The following is an 18960-nucleotide window of genomic DNA, read 5'->3' as shown; positions in this document are numbered from 1 at the left end:
GGACACAGAGGCACTGAACAACACACTAGAACAGATGGACCTAATAGACATCTATAGAACTCTACATCCAAAAGCAACAGGATACACATTCTTCTCAAGTGCACATGGAACATTCTCCACAATAGACCACATACTAGGCCACAAAAAGAGCCTCAGTAAATTCCAAAAGATTGAAATCCTACCAACCAACTTTTCAGACCACAAAGGTATAAAACTAGAAATAAATTGTACAAAGAAAGTAAAAAGGCTCATAAACACATGGAGGCTTAACAACATGCTCCTAAATAATCAATGGATCAACAACCAAATTAAAATGGAGATCCAGCAATATATGGAAACAAATGACAACAACAACACAAAGCCCCAACTTCTGTGGGACGCAGTGAAAGCAGTCTTAGGGGGAAAGTCCAGGCATATTTAAAGAAGGAAGAACAACCCCAAATGAATAGTCTAATGTCACAATTATCAAAATTGGAAAAAGAAGAACAAATGAGGCCTACAGTCAGCAGACGGCGGGACATAATAAAGATCAGAGAAAAAATCAATAAAATAGAGAAGAATAAAACAATAGAAAAAAATCAATGAAACCAAGAGCTGGTTCTTTGAGAAAATAAACAAAATAGATAAGCCTCTAGCCAGACTTATTAAGAGAAAAAGAGAGTCAACACATCAACAGAATCAGAAACGAGAAAGGAAAAATCAGGAAGGACCCCACAGAAATACAAAGAATTAGGAGAGAATACTACAGAAACCTATATGCTAACAAGCTGGAAAACCTAGGAGAAATGGACAACTTCCTAGAAAAATACAACCTTCCAAGACAGACCCAGAAAGAAACAGAAAATCTAAACAGACCAATTACCAGCAAAGAAATTGAAGTGGTAATCAAAAAACTACCCAAGAACAAAACCCCAGGGCCAGATGGATTTACCTCGGAATTTTATCAGACATACAGAGAAGACATAATACCCATTCTCCTTAAAGGTTTCCAAAAAATAAAAGAGGAGGGAATACACCCAAACTCATTCTATGAAGCCAACATCACCCTAATACCAAAACCAGGCAAAGACCCCACCAAAAAAGAAAACTACAGACCAATATCCCTGATGAACGTAGATGCAAAAATACTCAACAAAATATTGGCAAACCGAATTCAAAAATACATCAAAAGGATCATACACCATGACCAAGTGGGATTCATCCCAGGGATGCAAGGATGGTACAACATTCGAAAATCCATCAACATCATCCACCACATTAACAAAAAGGACAAAAACCACATGATCATCTCCATAGATGCTGAAAAAGCATTCGACAAAATTCAACATCCATTCATAATAAAAAATCACAACAAAATGGGCATAGAGGGCAAGTACCTCAACATAATAAAAACCGTTTATGATAAACCCACAGCTAACATCATACTGAACAGCGAGAGGCTGAAGGCTTTTTCTCTGAGATCGGGAACAAGACAGGGATGCTCACTCTCCCCACTGTTATTCAACGTAGTACTGGAGGTCCTAGCCACAGCAATTAGACAAAACAAAGAAATACAAGGAATCCACATTGGTAAAGAAGAAGTCAAATGTCACTATTTGCAGATGACATGATATTGTACATAAAAAACCCTGAAGACTCCACTCCAAAACTACTACAACTAATATCGGAATTCAGCAAAGTTGCAGGATACAAAATTAACACACAGAAATCTGTGGCTTTCCTATACACTAACAATGAACTAATAGAAAGAGAAATCAGGAAAACAATTCCATTCACAATAGCATCAAAAAGAATAAAATACCTAGGTATAACCTAACCAAGGAAGTGAAAGACCTATACCCTGAATACTACAAGACACTCTTAAGAGAAATTAAAGAGGACCCTAACAAATGGAAACTCATCCCATGCTCCTGGCTAGGAAGAATTAATATTGTCAAAATGGCCATCCTGCCCAAAGCAATATAGAGATTTGATGCAATCCCTATCAAATTACCAACAACATTCTTCAATGAACTGAAAAAAATAGTTCAAAAATTCATATGGAATCACCAAAGACCCCGAATAGCCAAAGCAATCCTGAGAAGGAAGAATAAAGTGGGGGGGGGGATCTCACTCCCCAACTTCAACCTCTACTAGTAATGAAGCAAGCCACAGTAATCAAGACAATTTGGTACTGGCAGAAGACAGAGCCACAGACCAGTGGAACAGAATAGAGACTCCAAACATTAACCGAAACATATATGGCCAATTAATATATGATAAGGGAGCCATGGACATGCAATGGGGAAATGACAGTCTCTTCACAGATGGTGCTGGTAAAACTGGACAGCTACATGTAAGAGAATGAAACTGGATCACTGTCTAACCCCATACACAAAAGTAAATGCGAAATGGATCAAAGACCTGAATGTAAGTCATGAAACCATAAAACTCTTAGAAAAAAACATAGGCAAAAATCTCATGCACATAAACAGGAATGACTTCCTCATGAACATATCTCCCTGGGTAAGGGAAACAAAAGCAAAAATGAACAAGTGGGACTATATCAAGCTGAAAAGCTTCTGTACAGCAAAGGAAACCATCAATAGAAGAAAAATGTATCCTACAGTATGGGAGAATATATTCATAAATGACAGATCCGATAAAGGGTTGACATCCAAAATATATAAAGAGCTCACACACCTCAACAAACAAAAAGCAAATAATCCAATTAAAAAATGGGCAGAGGAGCTGAATAGACAGTTCTCTAAAGAAGAAATTCAGATGGCCAACAGACACATGAAAAGATGCTCCACATCGCTTGTCATCAGAGAAATGCAAATTAAAACCACAGTGAGAAACACCAGTGAGGATTGCCACCATCCAGAAGACAAACAACAACACATGTTGGCGAGGTTGTGGAAAAAGGGGAACCCTCCTACACTGCTGGTGGGAATGTAAATTAGTTCAACCATTGTGGAAAGCAGTATGGAGGTTCCTCAAAATGCTTAAAATAGAAATACCATTTGACCCAAGAATTCCACTTCTAGGAATTTACCCTAAGAATGCAGCAGCCCAGTTTGAAAAAGACAGATGCACCCCTATGTTTATCGCAGCACTATTTACAATAGCCAAGATATGGAAGCAACCTAAATGTCCATCAGTAGATGAATGGATAAAGAAGATGTGGTACATATACATAATGGAATATTACTCAGCCATAAGAAAAAAACAGATTCTACCATTTGCAACAGCATGGGTGGAGCTAGAGGGTATTATAATCAGTGAAATAAGCCAGGGGGAGAAAGACAAGTACCAAATGATTTCACTCATATGTGGAGTACAAGAACAAAAGAAAACTGAAGGAACAAAACAGCAGCGGAATCACAGAACCCAAGAATGGACTAACAGTTACCAAAGGGAAAGGGACTGGGGAGGATGGGTGGGAAGGGAGGGATAAGGGCAGGGAAAAAGAAAGGGGGCATTACGATCAGCATGTATAGTGTAGGTGGGGCGTGGGGAGGGCTGTTGAACACAGAGAAGACAAGTAGTGATTTTACAGCATCTTACTACGCTGATGAACAGTGACTCTGAAGGGGTATGTCGGGGGGACTTGGTGAAGGGGGTGCCTAGTAAACATTATATTCTTCATGTAATTGTAGATTAATGATACCAAAAAAAACTATAATAAAAAGCCAGAATGTAACTATGAAGTCGGTAAAAATGAAATGCTTTGGCAAGAGGATAGAAGCTGTGCCAAGAGTAGGAAGGCTTTCAGAGGGAAAATGGCATGAGAGTGGGACCCTGAGGGACATGATGTAAGTGACTTGAGAATCAGAATTCAAGACTTGGCATTCCAAACTGTTGATTGTTTCAATATGCACCGGAAGTGGAACAGGACCGAATGTGTTCTGAGAACATTGGTGTGGCTGCAACTGCCAGCTGCAATTCCACCTGAGAGCTCTTTTTTGCCTTTTGGACATAAAAGTATAAAAGCACAGAAGACAAAAATAATCAAGCCACATCAAAGTTGTAAGAATAACAATACAAAGTATGCAATAAGAACACAAGAGTTTTTTCTCAGCTGCTGAACCGCTTAGACATGAAATTCTGCAGACATATTTAGCCTAGTTGGATGACTTTCCCTTGCCAGGGTCAGAATAGGGTATTTGGCACCCAACCAGCTTCCACAAAGAATCATCTAGAACTGTACTGACTAATATGGTATCTATTAGATACTATGTAGCTATTTAAATGTAATGAAAACTAAATATAAATTAAAAATTCAGTTTATGAATTTCAAGTGCTCAATAACCACCACACTGGACTAGTGGCTACCTACTGGAGAGTGTAGTCATAGAGTACTTCCATCCTCACAGAAGTTTTGTTGGACAGCACTGATCTAGAAGAATCATTTTTAGGTAAACATATCACTTACTAATTCAATTTGTATTTACTTAAACTGAGACATCCTCCCTAAATTATTTCAGCCTCACTACAAAAACAGAAAAAAGTCAACTCCTTTGTACCTCTTGAAATGTTTCCTTGATATTGCATTTCTTTTAGGGCTTATAGTAATTGAGTGCATTCTGTTAGTTGTTAAAAAGTTAAAACTGTGTTCAAATGTAGCTCCAAGTATGGGTCAGGGAAAAAGAGGTCCAATTAGTAAAGTTTGGGGAATGACCCATATAAAAGATACAATGCACATTGTTACAGAATTTGAAAGATTCTTGGACAAAGGCTCCCCATATTTGGTATGGATTTAGGGAAATGAAGGAAGTCCTTTTGTCTTGCCTCTAAATATACCTTCTCTTCCTACTCATTGATACATGAAATCATTTTAACAGGGAGAAAAGTCTTTTACTAAACAATTGTAGATAAAAATTTAATACAGATATCCTTGGAAGAAACACACTAAGCTGTAAATGACTCATATCTACCACTTTCCAATGGGTTTTCATAGTAAATGGAAAAGAAATTTCAAAGTCACTGAATTCCTAGATTAAGGTGGAACTGTTGAGGAGAGAAGATTAGAGGGAGAAAGGTTTGGAGTAAGGATAGATTGTTACTGGTAAACTGTGTGAAAACTTAGCCTTTCAGTATTTAGGGAGTATATGATGACAGCTGAATTGACAGAACATTCAGCTCTCATTTCCATTTGCTTTGAAAGTTGGGTTCTTCTGGACCTTCAAGAGATTTACTGATTCCTCTCAGCATGAGAATGGATTATTGGTTTGGGGTGGTATCTTAAACATGTAACTGAATTTTGGTGACTATATTACAGAATTTCAGAGCTTGAGGGCATTTGAGTAGCATCTTGTCCAAGAATTTGCAAATTATCTTCTTTTAAATTTCAGGGGACATTTCAGGGATAGCACAAAATTTTCCCTGAATTTCATTTCTAGCTTAACTAGAAGCTTTCTGCCTGTCATCTCTGGTCTCCAGCACATGGCAAAACACTTATAATGTTTGTGGAAATGCTGAACTGCAGTCCCCTATTTTAAAGATGAAGGAAATGAAGGCTAGAGAAGGAAAATGATTTTCCTAAGGTCATGAAATGAGGTAACAAACAATAAGACAGTACTAGGACAGAATCTTCTGTATGTTCTTTTTACTCCACTCTGCTGACTTTTCACAACTGCTTTCTTTCTTTGAATACTTCGCTCTGGAGGCTGGTACAGCTTCTCACAGTTCAACTGGGAGCAATTATTGTTTCTCTTTTATTTTTCCTTTTTTTTATTCATTTCTTGTCCAGCAGTGATAAAAGCAGCAAATGACAGTGTTTTTCTTGTACTAAACAAAGACAGTCTAGCATTAAATAAAAAAATACCGAGAAGAAATAGAACAAAATATCAGCAAATTTTTCTGGGCAGTGGTATTATAAACTATATTTATTCCTTATCTTTTCTGGCACATTCTAATTTTTTTTACAATGAACATTAATTTAAAAATTTTTATTAAATTTTTTTTCATGAATTAGTTTATAATCAAAGAAGAACATCATATATAAAAAAATCTCCTTCTCCCCGTATTTCTACTGGTTGAAAGGATCCTGCCTTCATTTAAATGGAGTGGAGCAGGGTGCTCCCATTAAGCAGGGTGAAAGGCACATTAATTATCCCACAGGTATTTGAGATAGTCAAGGAGAACACTCATTTGTGCCACTCCATTTCCCATATTTTCAGCTGAAGGGGAAGAACTGTTGTCTAAAACGACTGCTGGTCTTTCAGCTGAGACCAGCTCAGTACCCTTTTCATTTTCCAGCAAGTGTCTTGGCTTTCTGGAAATGTGCATTTTTGCTTAACTCTCACCAATTGATTGGTTTTCATATATAAGTATGTAAATGAATTCATATACATACATGTATATAATATATATACATTATATATATTATGTATATGTATTTTTTTAAGGAAAAAACTCCCTAGACTTACCCATATTAACATCAAAATAAAGCAGTGAATGATATCAATCCTAGGGGTAGACTTTTTACTTCACTTTGCAGGTAAAAGGTTATTAATTTAACATCTGTAATATTGCACCTAAACCTTCCAGAACACATAAAGGAGTATAATCCTAGGCTTTCCTATATGAGAAATAAAAATAAATTAAAAATAAGCTTCAGAAACTATTAATGATGTGGGTGTGTGTGTTTGTGTGAGTGAGAGAGAGAGAGACACCCTCTGTGGGTCAGCCTGGATATGTTTCTTGGCCAACAACAATGAAAATCTATGAAATCCCACAAAGGTTAAACTCTGAGTTTCTTCCAAAGAGGAAAAATGGGAAATATGAATTTTTAATAACTACTCAATGCATTTCTTTCCCCTCTTATCCTTTTCTGAACCCCAACTAACCTTACCCACACCATACCAGTTCCCCTATGCTGCTAATCAAAAGAAAAAAAAATCTGACAACTGCATCTGCTTTGTTATTTTTCAGCTTTGCCCAGATATTAACAGTTAAGCATCCGAGAAGCTGTGATTTGATCATTGACATTTTTCTGTTTAATAGATAGGTAATATATATTATAAAATATATACATTTTTCCCACTGAACTTAATAAAGGAAAGATGTGTTATTTAGAGCTTAAAAGATGCAGCTATAAACATTTTTCCCCCAAAGTTGGGTCTCATGAAAAATAGTGGCTCACCAGTGAAACAGATTATTTTCTTGCTTTCATTTGTTTAATTTTGATTTTTTGCTATCATAATTGCCTTCTTCAGTATCTCCTCCAGGGACCATGAGGAAAGACCAGAATTTATCCAAAACATGATAGATTAGTAGATTATCCAGTTCAGTTGATGATTTCAATTACCTCTTATGGAAAAATTTCTTCTGAAGATGACCTCTTAGTAACCCTCATAAAGGTGGTCTCAGGAGCCAAAGGCAGGCAGTGAAGGCCTTTCCTTCTTATCCTCCCTACTTCTCTTGTTTTCCTTTGCCCCTTCTCTCCATCCATCTGCTCAGTCTTCCTTCTTCCTCTCTTCCTTGTCCTGACCCTTTTCCTCTCTGCCTCTTCCTTTTATTTTTACCACCTTTTCTCCCTTTCTCTCCCCCAGTTCCTTACTGAACTTAGGGATGTACCAGATGGATGGGCCTTTTAATGCTAAGGCCTTAGTATATAGCCCTTGGGGATTATGCATGAGACTGTGTGAAAAATTCTCATCTCTATTACTGTTGACATTTTTCTGTTTAATAGATAGGTAATATATATTATAAAATATATACATTTTTCCCACTGAACTTAATAAAGGAAAGATGTGTTATTTAGAGCTTAAGAGATGCAGCTATAAACATTTTTTCCCCAAAGTTGGGTCTCATGAAAAATAACACTTTTATTACTAATACCAATAAAATTATTGTAACTATAATGACACCTTATTTTTGAATCATGATAGTCATTTTATAAAAGAATGTTCCCTATCTGGCTTGATTCTCAGTGCTTGTATGTGAAGAAGGGGAGCAGGTGTTATTTCTATTTTTCAGATAAAGAAATAAGGCTGTAATTGATTGACCTGCCTATAACAGCACAGATAGCTAATAACGAATTTGGGACTAGCACCTAAGAGTGCCGGTAGCTGTGTTCTCTTAGATGGAGTTGAAATCAGATCAACGTACCTGATTCAACATACCTAATTCAAAGTTATGGCAAGTGGTGTTGTATAAAAGGTTTGTGTCCATGGATAAGTACAAATACAGATAAATGAAGTGGTGCCTAACCAGCAAGTCTTTATACACCTGGGGAGGCTTTTGCCTAGTCTTCCCCTGAAGTATTTTTTGGTTGCCTCTGAACATTTGAATTTTAAGATGCAAGCCCAGGATATAACTGGAAACAAACATATATAGGGTTTGGAACTTACTACAAAACAGCAAAATAATTTTGACCAATTTGTTATTTTGGATTTCTTTACACTTAAAATAGGCTTTAGGGTAAAGAGGGATTTGTGTGGCAATGTCAGTAAAGCTGGGAGAGTATAGTACATAAAATACAGTGAAGGTAACGGTACAGCTTAGGACAAAAGATTGCATCGATGCCTTGAGGTTTTGCCAAAGCATCTTCACCTTGCTGTTGAACCCAAGGTATTTTTGTTATACTCCCCTGCAAGTTGAATCCAGGCAAGCTTGTGAAAGAAGTGAACTTTGTGTGTCTGCGGTTTCTCCAGGTGCCACCTCCCTCTGTATTGCCTAATATTCTTTAGGCCCTTTATGCAATCGCCTATCACTCGCACGGGCCACATCAGTAACTTTCTATCCACTCCATGCCTGAACAGTATCCCAGGCTTTTTCTCCTCTTCCATCTTGATTTCCTTGCCACAGAAATCTGCTTTGGTGCTTAGTGGTTACCATTGTACTACTCTGACCATACATCAGATGACCATATTCTCTTTCCGCCCTAATTTGTGAGGAATTCTAATTTGTGAGGAAATCTTTGTGATATCTTCAGTCTCTCTGTGTGCCAGTAATTTGGTGTGTGAAATCTTGAACTGTTATCTCATATGATAACTTCAAGTCTGGACACGGACAAGGGTTAAAGCTGTAGGCATCTCAAAATCGACATGTCCAAAATCTGAACTTATGGTTTCCCTACAAACTTGGTCTTCCTTCTGTGCTCTGTCAATTCATTTCTCAGTAGACTAGGCTTAAAATTTGCTCAATTTCATATGGCAAGAACAAGTTTGAATTTCACCCATACCCTTAGATTTCTCCAGTTCCCTCAGTCAGAGAGATTCCCTCTCCAGCCTCTACACCCTGGCAGCACTTTGCATATGTCCACAGGAGAGCAAACCTACCTTATATTTACTGGTGGTCACTTCTGATGTGTGTGCCTCTTCTCAAAGAGCCTGCAAGTCTCAACCTATCTTTTCTCTGCTTTCTTATATAGGCCTTGGCATAGCAGGTGAGGTGGTGGGGTGGGGTGTCACAAACCACAAGAATTAAAGTCTCTACTAAAGCATGTTCTCCTTATCTCTGATATTAGATGTTAATATTCTCGTACTTGGCCCCAGCCCTCTTTCTCTGTCAGTCTGTGTACTCACCCATTCAGAAACAACCACCACTTTTCTCCTGGTAACTGGGAAATCTCTACTACGGCATTAATGTGCTAATGGGCTTTGTGATCCTTTGGGGTAGGGAGTGACAGTGTCCAGGGTTTCTCATGTTTATTTGACCATGGAATCTTGTTTTCTAATTTTTTATGGAGAATTTTGCCAGAATAGTACTCTGGGAAACATACCTGGGGCAATGATGTTACGTTCCATACTGTTGTATGTTCCAAGTCTGATTTAGTTGTTTCCTCTGGGCCCTCTGATTTAGTTGTTTCCTCTGGGCCCTCATAGGCACCTGCACATCCTTCTTTCTAGTCCTCACCACACTTTGTCTGACTCTCCCACAAGTCCCCTGAAGGCAAGGCTTATATCTCTTTGTATCCATTGCACAGTGTTTGGGTACAGAGTTTGCCTGAAAATGTCTGCTGAGTGAATGTATACAGGAATGAATGGTAATTTGCCTCTTCCTGGTCTAGCACAGAATATCCTGTGGCAAATTTAAAGTCTACTACTTGGGCAGGACTTGACCCGGAGGGTTGATCTTGAACAAGTCTTGTGTTAGGGACTCTAGTAGCTGAAAAGAAATGTGAAACACATTCTCTGCCTCAAGGAAGACAAAATGAATTCAAATGAAATTGTCAGAATACTTACATGTTCAGCTGCATGGGCCTGGGTACTATGGGTACTCTGAGTTTGTGGAGATCACTGAGGTCTGGAGTAGTCAGATTTGCCAAACAGTATTATAAATGGTACTTCATTAAGATTATTCTGGCAGGAATGTATCTAAGAGCAATTTAAAAGAAGGAGCCTGCAGAAAGTTAGAATGGCTAAGAATGAGGAGCTGTGGCCTGGCATAGGCAATGGGAATAGTGAAGAAAAGCCAGTTCTTTTTCTGGTGTAACTTGGTGATAGTTGGAATAGAAGTGGAAGGACAGGAGACAAGTCAAGGAGAATTGTCAGGTTCCTATCTGAGATGGGGAGAACACTGGCAGCACCAGTGGATTTGAAGATATTATTGTAGATGCAGCCAATCTAACCTCTGATTTTAAATTTAAAGAATATATCCGACATGTGAGCCAACATCATTGACTTGATAAGGCCTGTAAATAATAATGACTAATAGCTAGCATAAATTTCAGGCCAGGACTGCTAAAAATGGTATGCACGACAAACCATGAAAACAGTAATGAGAAGCTTGTGATTTCACATGAGTGAGTAGTAACTCATTTTGTGAATTAGTAATGCTGCTAGTTGTAGCAAGTTGTCTTTTTCCCCAACCAAGGGAGAGATAATAGAGCAAAACATGTCTTTGACTGTACATGTCTTCAAAATATTTGGTATTTCCACAATAATTCAGCACAATGGGACTTGCTGGCATTGCAAGTCAATACTTAACAAGACTACTTGAGTAAATGACTTTAAAGAAGCAAAATCAGTATGTTTAAAAACCCTGACATAGTTCAAAAGTAATGCAAATGAGATCTGGCTTTGCAGGAAACTCAGGCATTAAGAATCCTGAATTGGACCTTATTAACTTCCTGTGTTATGCTGTGCACTTCATCTAAGCATCTTTATCATCATTTGTTGAACACCCCCAGGATGCTTACACCCACCCAGAACATGCCAGAGATGCAGTCCTAGAAGGTCACTTTCTAAAAAAATGGAAATGGATAAATGCACAAAGATGATTGTTCTTCTGGATAAAAAAGCTGAAAGGGGCTAATGAGGACTATTCATGGAATTTAGGGTGGGAGAAAATCTCTCCATTTCATACAAACATGACACTTTGTCCACTGCTGAACTCCACTCTGTCCATAATGCTGTTGCCAATTCAAGTCAAATATCAAAGAGAGAGCTGCAAATATTTTCATCTTCCACCATATACAAATTTCCTACCCAGCAAGCAGCATCCTCTTAAATAAGAAACACAGTAATACATTTGGAAGCATCACAGTTCTGTGTGCTAAGAGGTTAAATTACTTTCTTACCTCTTTATAGTGTTCTTCTAAATTTGCAGCACTCCCCTCTTCATCCTAAGAAGAGTTAGACTCCTTTCTTCTTCTTCTCTACCACTTGTTGAATGTTTCGGTATCATCTTGAATTCTTGTTTTACATCCACAGAATTAATAAGTGCATGAACCTTGGCTACATATCTTGATCATGGCTTCTATGTATGGAAACACTGAATTTATATGTGTGTGTGTTAGTGTTTGTGTGGGCAGTAAGCTTTCCAGGTCTGTTGAAAAGGCTCAATTCTGCCCAGCTGGCTGAATTTACCATATACTAAGAGAAAAAGTTTTTATCACATAGATTTAGTTTTAGTATCATACTCAAATGTTATGAACATGCTCCCATGAACTTCATTTCTAGGACATTAATAATTTAAACTTTGGACTGACCACTTTGGGCCACCATGCACAGAATGATTCATCAGTGATCACTGTCCTTAGACAGTGCTGGCTTTTGTTATTCATATCTTGAGCACTTCCTTTGTAGGACCTGATAATTTAAGCTAATGCATCCCTAAGGGATATAAACAGGTGTTAGGGGAGAAGCCATTTCATGGGTGAACATTTTGTATTACACAAGGTCACAAAGAATTTTCAGAACCTTTAATAAGCTAATGGGCAATGTGACTTTTGAAGGGGGCAGAGTTATAGTGGGAAGTGCTTCTGAAATTTATGGCTATAGAACCACAGAGACATGCTCTATCCCCAGAAGAATTATCTTTCCACAGAATTTACATTGGGAAACCTTGAACTAGTTAAATTTCCAAAGTGGAAGATTCATGCACTCCACATTTTCTTTTCTCTTCTCCCTGAGGGAAAAGTACAGAATATTCCACAGGCCTCTGAAAAATGCTCAGTTGCTGTCTGGAATTGGGCCAGCTCTCAAGAGAACATCAGAACTAGATATACAACTAGTAAAGTCTGATCACTTAATAGTTCTAGGGTGGAAAGTTGGAATCTTGACTCTTAATGTAAACAGTTTTTCTATTATATTTGAATTTTTTTTGGTATTTGTGTGTATACTTTACCATTGTATTGTATTTTCAACTTTAAAAATATTTTATATTGAATTTCCAATTATCACCCTAGACAATCTAATACTCTAGATTAAGGCTGAAGACAAAAGCTTAACTTAAACCAGTAAGCAAATATTAGTCATAGACTGAGAAAGGGACTGTGACATTGAATATGAAGCTTTGTTTTTCTCCAATCATATTAAATATTTATGAGCATGTGAACTGTGGCTGAAGCAGACTTACCTATTATTTTTCCTGCATGTGGGAAGCCTGTTATTATGTCATAAAACAAACTTACGTGGGTATCATTTCCCTTTAGGAAGCCATATTAATTGCTATCTGAGTTAGGAATTGGTACTTTACTGAAGGATTAATATATTATTGTATTGATATTTTAAAGTATTTTTATATATATCAAACCTAAATTAAATTGCAGTTGTCCTTTCCCTTCTTTCTACCATTAGCTATACATTCAGCTATCTGCTATTTTTAGGAAGTTTTGTTTATCTTCTAAGGGTGTAAAATAGGATGACAAATTATAACATGTACTTAGAAATACTGATATTTTTACAGGACTCTTCACTTTGAACAATAATGAGTGACATGCATTATTTCTTTTGACCCTAACAATATTCCAATAGGTAAACAAGGATTAAGATCTCCCAAAAGGTGAACAGGGATTTAGATCTCTATCCAAAAGATAAATAAAGTGGGCAAAGGTAAGGAAATGAAGAAAGAGGGCAAAAGTTTCTCCTGAAACTTCTAAGTGGCACAACCAGAACTTCAATCCAGGTCTCCTGACTCACAGTTTTGAGTTATTTCTATAAACACAGGAGGTTTTTCTTCCTCTTTAGTACTAAGAGTGTATACCATCAAACCCTCATGCTAAATATATTCAGCAACTAAAAATATAGACCTGTCATTTCTGTCCCTGTCCCAATGTTGGCATTCTACTTTACTTCATTAAGACCAACTGCTGTACCTATCTAGTCATTTTATAAAATTTGGGGATAAATAATCACCATCCAAAACCACTGAAATGAGGAACACAGTGATCTTTACCTGGTCAGTTGTAATCACTTTTCCTTCCCTGTTTGGGAGCATGTATGAGAGATCTTACTCTCTCCCTGTGTAATATCTATAATTGAAGAATGCTTTTCTGTTAACCTTTAAATCCATTTAGGATTGCATCTCATTTCTTATTTATCTTTTTCTCACTTTTCCTTACAAAAGACCATCCTTCATTAGGTAAGGAGTACATATTCCTCAAGACGTCTTATCTAGGTGTCAGAGTCAATTGCCTAAAATATAAGAGTAATGGTGAAAGAGTAGGTTTTTTAATGGAAAAATGAGGAAGAGAGTTTTACTGAAGAGTTTTACTGAGTTAATGATACTTTTGAACTCATCAGATGAAGGAATATTTGCATATGTTCATTTTAATTCCTTTGTCTTTGGGGTAGTCTGTTCTTAGGCAGAACTTGGATGGAAGGACAGATAACTGAATCTTGGATGTATATCTGTACATATATTTGTATGCAGGTATGTTTTGCCTATCCTCTCTTAACCCCCTTTTAGCTACATGGTGCTCTTGTGGCATATCTATTCCTGACCTATCAAAATTTGCTCTTATGAGAGAATCTGACATTACTAATCTATTCTTTGATGAGCTATTACCTAGATTATTTGATGGTTCTCTTACATTTGCATAAAACCAGATATATTTCTTAAACTACCCTCATTGTCCTGTACTTCACACACACACACACACACACACACACACACACACACACACACACACACACACCATAAAGAATAAACTTCTACATATGGTTAAGGCCAAGCCAGTCTGTGGGAATTCTTCAAAAATAAACATATGAGAAAGGAATGAGACCTACTGCTATGATCAACAACATTGTTTTTCCCTGGGAAGAAGTGTCTGCTAAAGTGAATCTAAAAAGAAAACTCACATAATTTGGCTGTATGAACATAATAATTCATAGAAAATGAACCATAGGGGAATCTCTTCATCCTAGACCATTTAATTCTCTGTTAAAGAATAATTTTTAATAAAGAATAAAAAGATTTTATTTTAATTTGGGGGGGAATGTAGTATAGGTGCTTATTCTTTAGTGTACCAAAAAAATCTCCTTTGGAGAAATACCAATGAATTATCTTGACAAGAAGAAAATACCTGACAACAATATAATTCCACAGGTTCTGATAACATCAAGAGAGGACTTAAAAAGGAATCTGCACCTTAGAATTGTAGAATATTGAGAGTACTATTGGATTGGGAGGAGATAATGATTAATAGTGACTTTTAGACTCAGAATGAATGATCATATGCATCAATCTCTTCCCATTAAAGAGATTTGATTTATTATTCAACTGATTGTAAAAATAATTATGTCCCTCTCTTACCAATGAGTAAAATTATTATAAAGCCTACTTCGTTTATGATAGTTATCATGAAAATGAAAAGATGTCACTCATCTTTCCATTTCCCCTCTACTATACTTAATCATTCTTTAGTTTGTATAGTTTACCAGTTTAGAGCTACTTTTCAGCAGGTTGTTAGTCTCCATTTTTGATGAGACAACATGTACTTGCCAATAGATCACATGCTTTATTGTAATCTCATCAATATCACAGTTGAAAAAACATCATTCTCTGGGTGGACTACTACTTCAATGGTTTACCCACCCACATCAATTACTGTTACTGGGTCAAGTTATTTGCAATAATGACTTGCATTCTGAAAGTATGGTAGGAAACCCTAAAATATTTTTTGAAACTACTGGTGCTAGAAATCAACACATTAGTGTGGATTTAGAGATGAATAGAGACTGAAGCATAACTTTTAATTTGATATGCACAAACTGAGAACCAGAAATAGCTAGGGACTGCTAGTTTATAAAGATTCACATGGTTTTTTTCAAGGCCTCTAGCTGTGGATATAGGTGATTATTTTCCTTTGTTGAGATTTTAAGGTTGTTGAAGGCAAAAACCACACGCTGTATTTTCTTTCTTTAGTACCATAATTCTTGGTTGGGATGTTTAAGACTACAAATTATCAAAAAAACAGGCTAGAGCATTTGTGCCAGGTCAGACTGAAGTCCATCAGGAATGGGACTAGAAACCAGGAACTGAGTTTTGGTAGAGGAGCACACACAACCCTATTTGGGAATGGTGGAGAGAAAACAGAATTTAGCAGCAATTCAATTGCTATTCTATTCCACTCTGAATGTAGATAAGCTCAGCAATCCTCTGGCTTGAGTGCTTCATAGGGGTACTCTGCTTTTATATACAGAGATTTACAGTGTTAAGGTATTTTGCAAGTTTTAAATGACTGAAGTTACTGTTTGGCTCTCTCTTTACTTTAGGAACAAAACCATCCCAGATGGGTTGGGATCCAACTGTATTCCACTTAAAGACAATACTTGCAAATCCATTGTCATGTATCTTATCTCCAATATTTATTTTTCTTCTTCTATCCTGTATGGAGAAGCCAGCCTCCAAAATGATCCCTAATGATCTCTGCTCCCAGTGTTCAATATCCTTGTGCTTCCCTTTCCATGATGTACTAGGGTTGGTCTGAAATGATAGCATGTTACTTCCAAGACTAGATTACAAGTGACTAAGGCTTCTATCTTGCGTGCTCTCTCATCTATTTGCTCTCTTTCTCTGATCACTTATGCTGTGTGAAACCAGCTGCCATGTCTAGAGGACACTAGGCAGCCTACGGAGACCTCTCGGGTAAAACTGAGGCTGGCTAACAATCTTGTGTGTGAACTAGTAAGTGGACTCTCCAGCTCCAGTTAAGCCTTGACATGACTAGCTCTGGTCAACAGCTTGACTGCTGCCTCTTAAGAGATCCTGAGTCAGAAGCACCTACCTAAGCTGCTCCTGGGATCTTGATCCTCAAAAATGGCATGAGATAATAAATGTTTATTGTTTTAAGCTGCCAATTTTGGGGGTTATATGTTAACCAGCAATAGGTATCAATATACCACAACTTTATTGAAATGTGAAATATTGGCTTAATGTTAGGTTGAAGAAATGACCTCTTGCTGTTACAGCTGGTGGCAGTTAATTGCTCACCAGTGCTTTTTCAAGGTGGTTTGCAAAGCTACTGCAGACAGTCACTGACCTGATGATGTCTTCGTTCCCTGACAGCTCGTTCATATTGTGGAGGATAAACACATTACTCTAAATTATGTATTTACTCACACTGTTTCACCATTGGACTTGACCTTGCAATTATCATAAGTGCTGAGTAGTTAAGCAGCACAATGTGCTTTATAGCTGTTTCTGTCTTCTCTCAAAAACTTCAGTTAATATCACTTTTCATCAACATTAGAGAAATCATGAGATTAAAGTCAGGGAATAGTTGAGGCTACTAGGAACACTGATCAATTACATTTATGGAGTGACATTATTAGCATACTGATATTTGAGTATTGGGAATAGTTGTGCATGCTAAGTGTTTTTCTCCTTTACTATCCTTTCTAGAATTTTTATAATTTGCAATGATTGCTTTTTAAATAGACAAAATTGACAGAGTCAAAAATTTTAATATAATTCTTAGACTTTTTGTTATGGAAAATTCAAAACATATACAAAAGTAGACAGTATGAACCCCCGTGTAGCCATTACCCAGCTTTGGCAGGCCAATTTTATTTGAGCTATTCTCTTATCTTGTTGCTGCCTCCCCTGCTTGCCACCTGCACTGGATTATTTGGACACAAATCCAAAACATCATACTCTTCCAAAAGACAAGGCAATTTCAATAATCTCTTTTCAAAGCTGGGAAGCAGGAACTTGTTTTCATGGATTGATTCTAAGGAAAATGTGACTCAGCTAGCATATGTTTTTTAAAATTTTGGTATCATTGGTCTACAATTATATGGGGAACATTATGTTTACTAGACTCCCCACCATCACCAAGTCCCCCCCACATACCCCATTACAGTCACTGTCTATCAGTGTAGTAATATGCTGTAGAATCACTACTTATCTTCTCTGTGTTGCATAGCTCTCCCGGTGCCCCTCCCCACATTTTTATACATGCTAATCATAATGTCCCCATTCTTTTCCCCCCCCCTTATCCCTCCCTTCCCACCCATCCTCCCCAGTCCCTTTCCCTTTGGTAACTGTTAGTCCATTCTTGGGTTCTGTGAGTCTGCTGCTGTTTTGCTCCTTCAATTTTTTTCTTTGTTCTTATACTCCACAGATGAGTGAAATCATTTGATACTTGTCTTTCTCCACCTGGCTTATTTCACTGAGCATAATACCCTTTAGCTCCATCCATGTTGTTGCAAATGGTAGGATTTGTTTTCTTCCTATGGCTGAATAATATTCCACTGTGTATATGTACCACATCTTCTTTATCCATTCATCTACTGATGGACACTTAGGTTGCTTCCATTTCTTGACTACTGTGAATAGTGCTGTGATAAACATAGGGGTGCATATGTCTTTTTTGAATCTGAGAAGTTGTATTCTTAGAGTAAATTCCTAGGAGTGGAATTCCTGGGTCAAATGGTATTTCTTTTTTGAGTTTTTTGTGGAACCTCCATACTGCTTTCCATAATGGTTGAACTTAGAGAATGTTTTTATTTTAGGCAAGTTGCATAGCTGACCATCAACCTATACTTTATGATTTCTTGTAAGGTAAAACTGAAATTTTACACATTTTTTATGGTGATTTTATGCATTAATATCCTGAATTCTGGGTTTCCGCAATTTTTTTTTTGAGAGGCATCTCTCATTGGGTTTCTGCAATTTTTTTCCTGACATCTTAAGATCTCCTTGGGACTGGAAGATCTGTGTATTGGTTATAATAAACAACTCCCTCAATGATGGAGTAGACTTTAGAAATCTAAACCAAGTGGTTAGAACTTGGGATGGTGCTTCCTATGACTACAAATGTAGTTGCAGCTAAGGTGGAAAAGGGCAGGCCAGTGGGTAGCCACTAAAGGCTGATTTTCCTGACTCCTAGTGCCACCAGAACTAGCATAAAAAGTGGCACATTCACTCAAATATCTTCCCTTTTGCAGAATGCCCGGCTGCTGTGGGGCTTAGATCTCTTCATGATTATTATTGCTTGTGGTGTCATGTTTTTCCAGCTGGTGTACTGCTTCCCTGTAGGAGGCTTCTTGATGTTCATCCCTCTTCTAGCTTCCTGACTGCCTTCCAGGGACTCATCCTATAACCTTTTTTGACACAGGTTACCTCTTTTTCTAACCTGAAATGTGATTAGATGGATAGGTTTTCGAGCTTATCATAAAAACAAAGTGTTAGAACTGACTATAATTAAAAATTCATTTACGTGAATTTCAACTCTGCCCCTCCCCATGATAAATATAAGCAAATCAGAATATTACTTTTGATTCAGTACCTTTGGCATTA

The 18960-nt window shown here is 37.3% G+C and overlaps 1 protein-coding gene across 4 annotated transcripts in view; it reads right to left on the bottom strand.

Annotated features, from left to right (window-relative positions):
* LOC140845052 (endogenous retrovirus group FC1 Env polyprotein-like) overlaps positions 1-18960 on the bottom strand; it is a 74210-nt gene that overhangs the window by 45694 nt on the left and 9556 nt on the right. Inside the window, exon 3 of one of the 4 annotated variants that reach the window (XR_012123681.1) lies at positions 17685-18796. The exons of the other annotated variants lie outside the window; for them this stretch is intronic. The gene's annotated coding sequence lies outside the window, so the exon portion shown is untranslated. Of the gene's footprint in view, positions 1-17684; positions 18797-18960 lie in introns of those variants that run through there. 4 annotated transcript variants of the gene reach the window in all.

This window comes from Manis javanica, chromosome 12 (genome assembly GCF_040802235.1).
Source record: "Manis javanica isolate MJ-LG chromosome 12, MJ_LKY, whole genome shotgun sequence".
In the NCBI taxonomy this organism is placed as follows: domain Eukaryota; kingdom Metazoa; phylum Chordata; class Mammalia; order Pholidota; family Manidae; genus Manis; species Manis javanica.
Note: the sequence above shows the minus strand (reverse complement) of the source record. Positions and strands in the feature narration are given on the sequence as shown.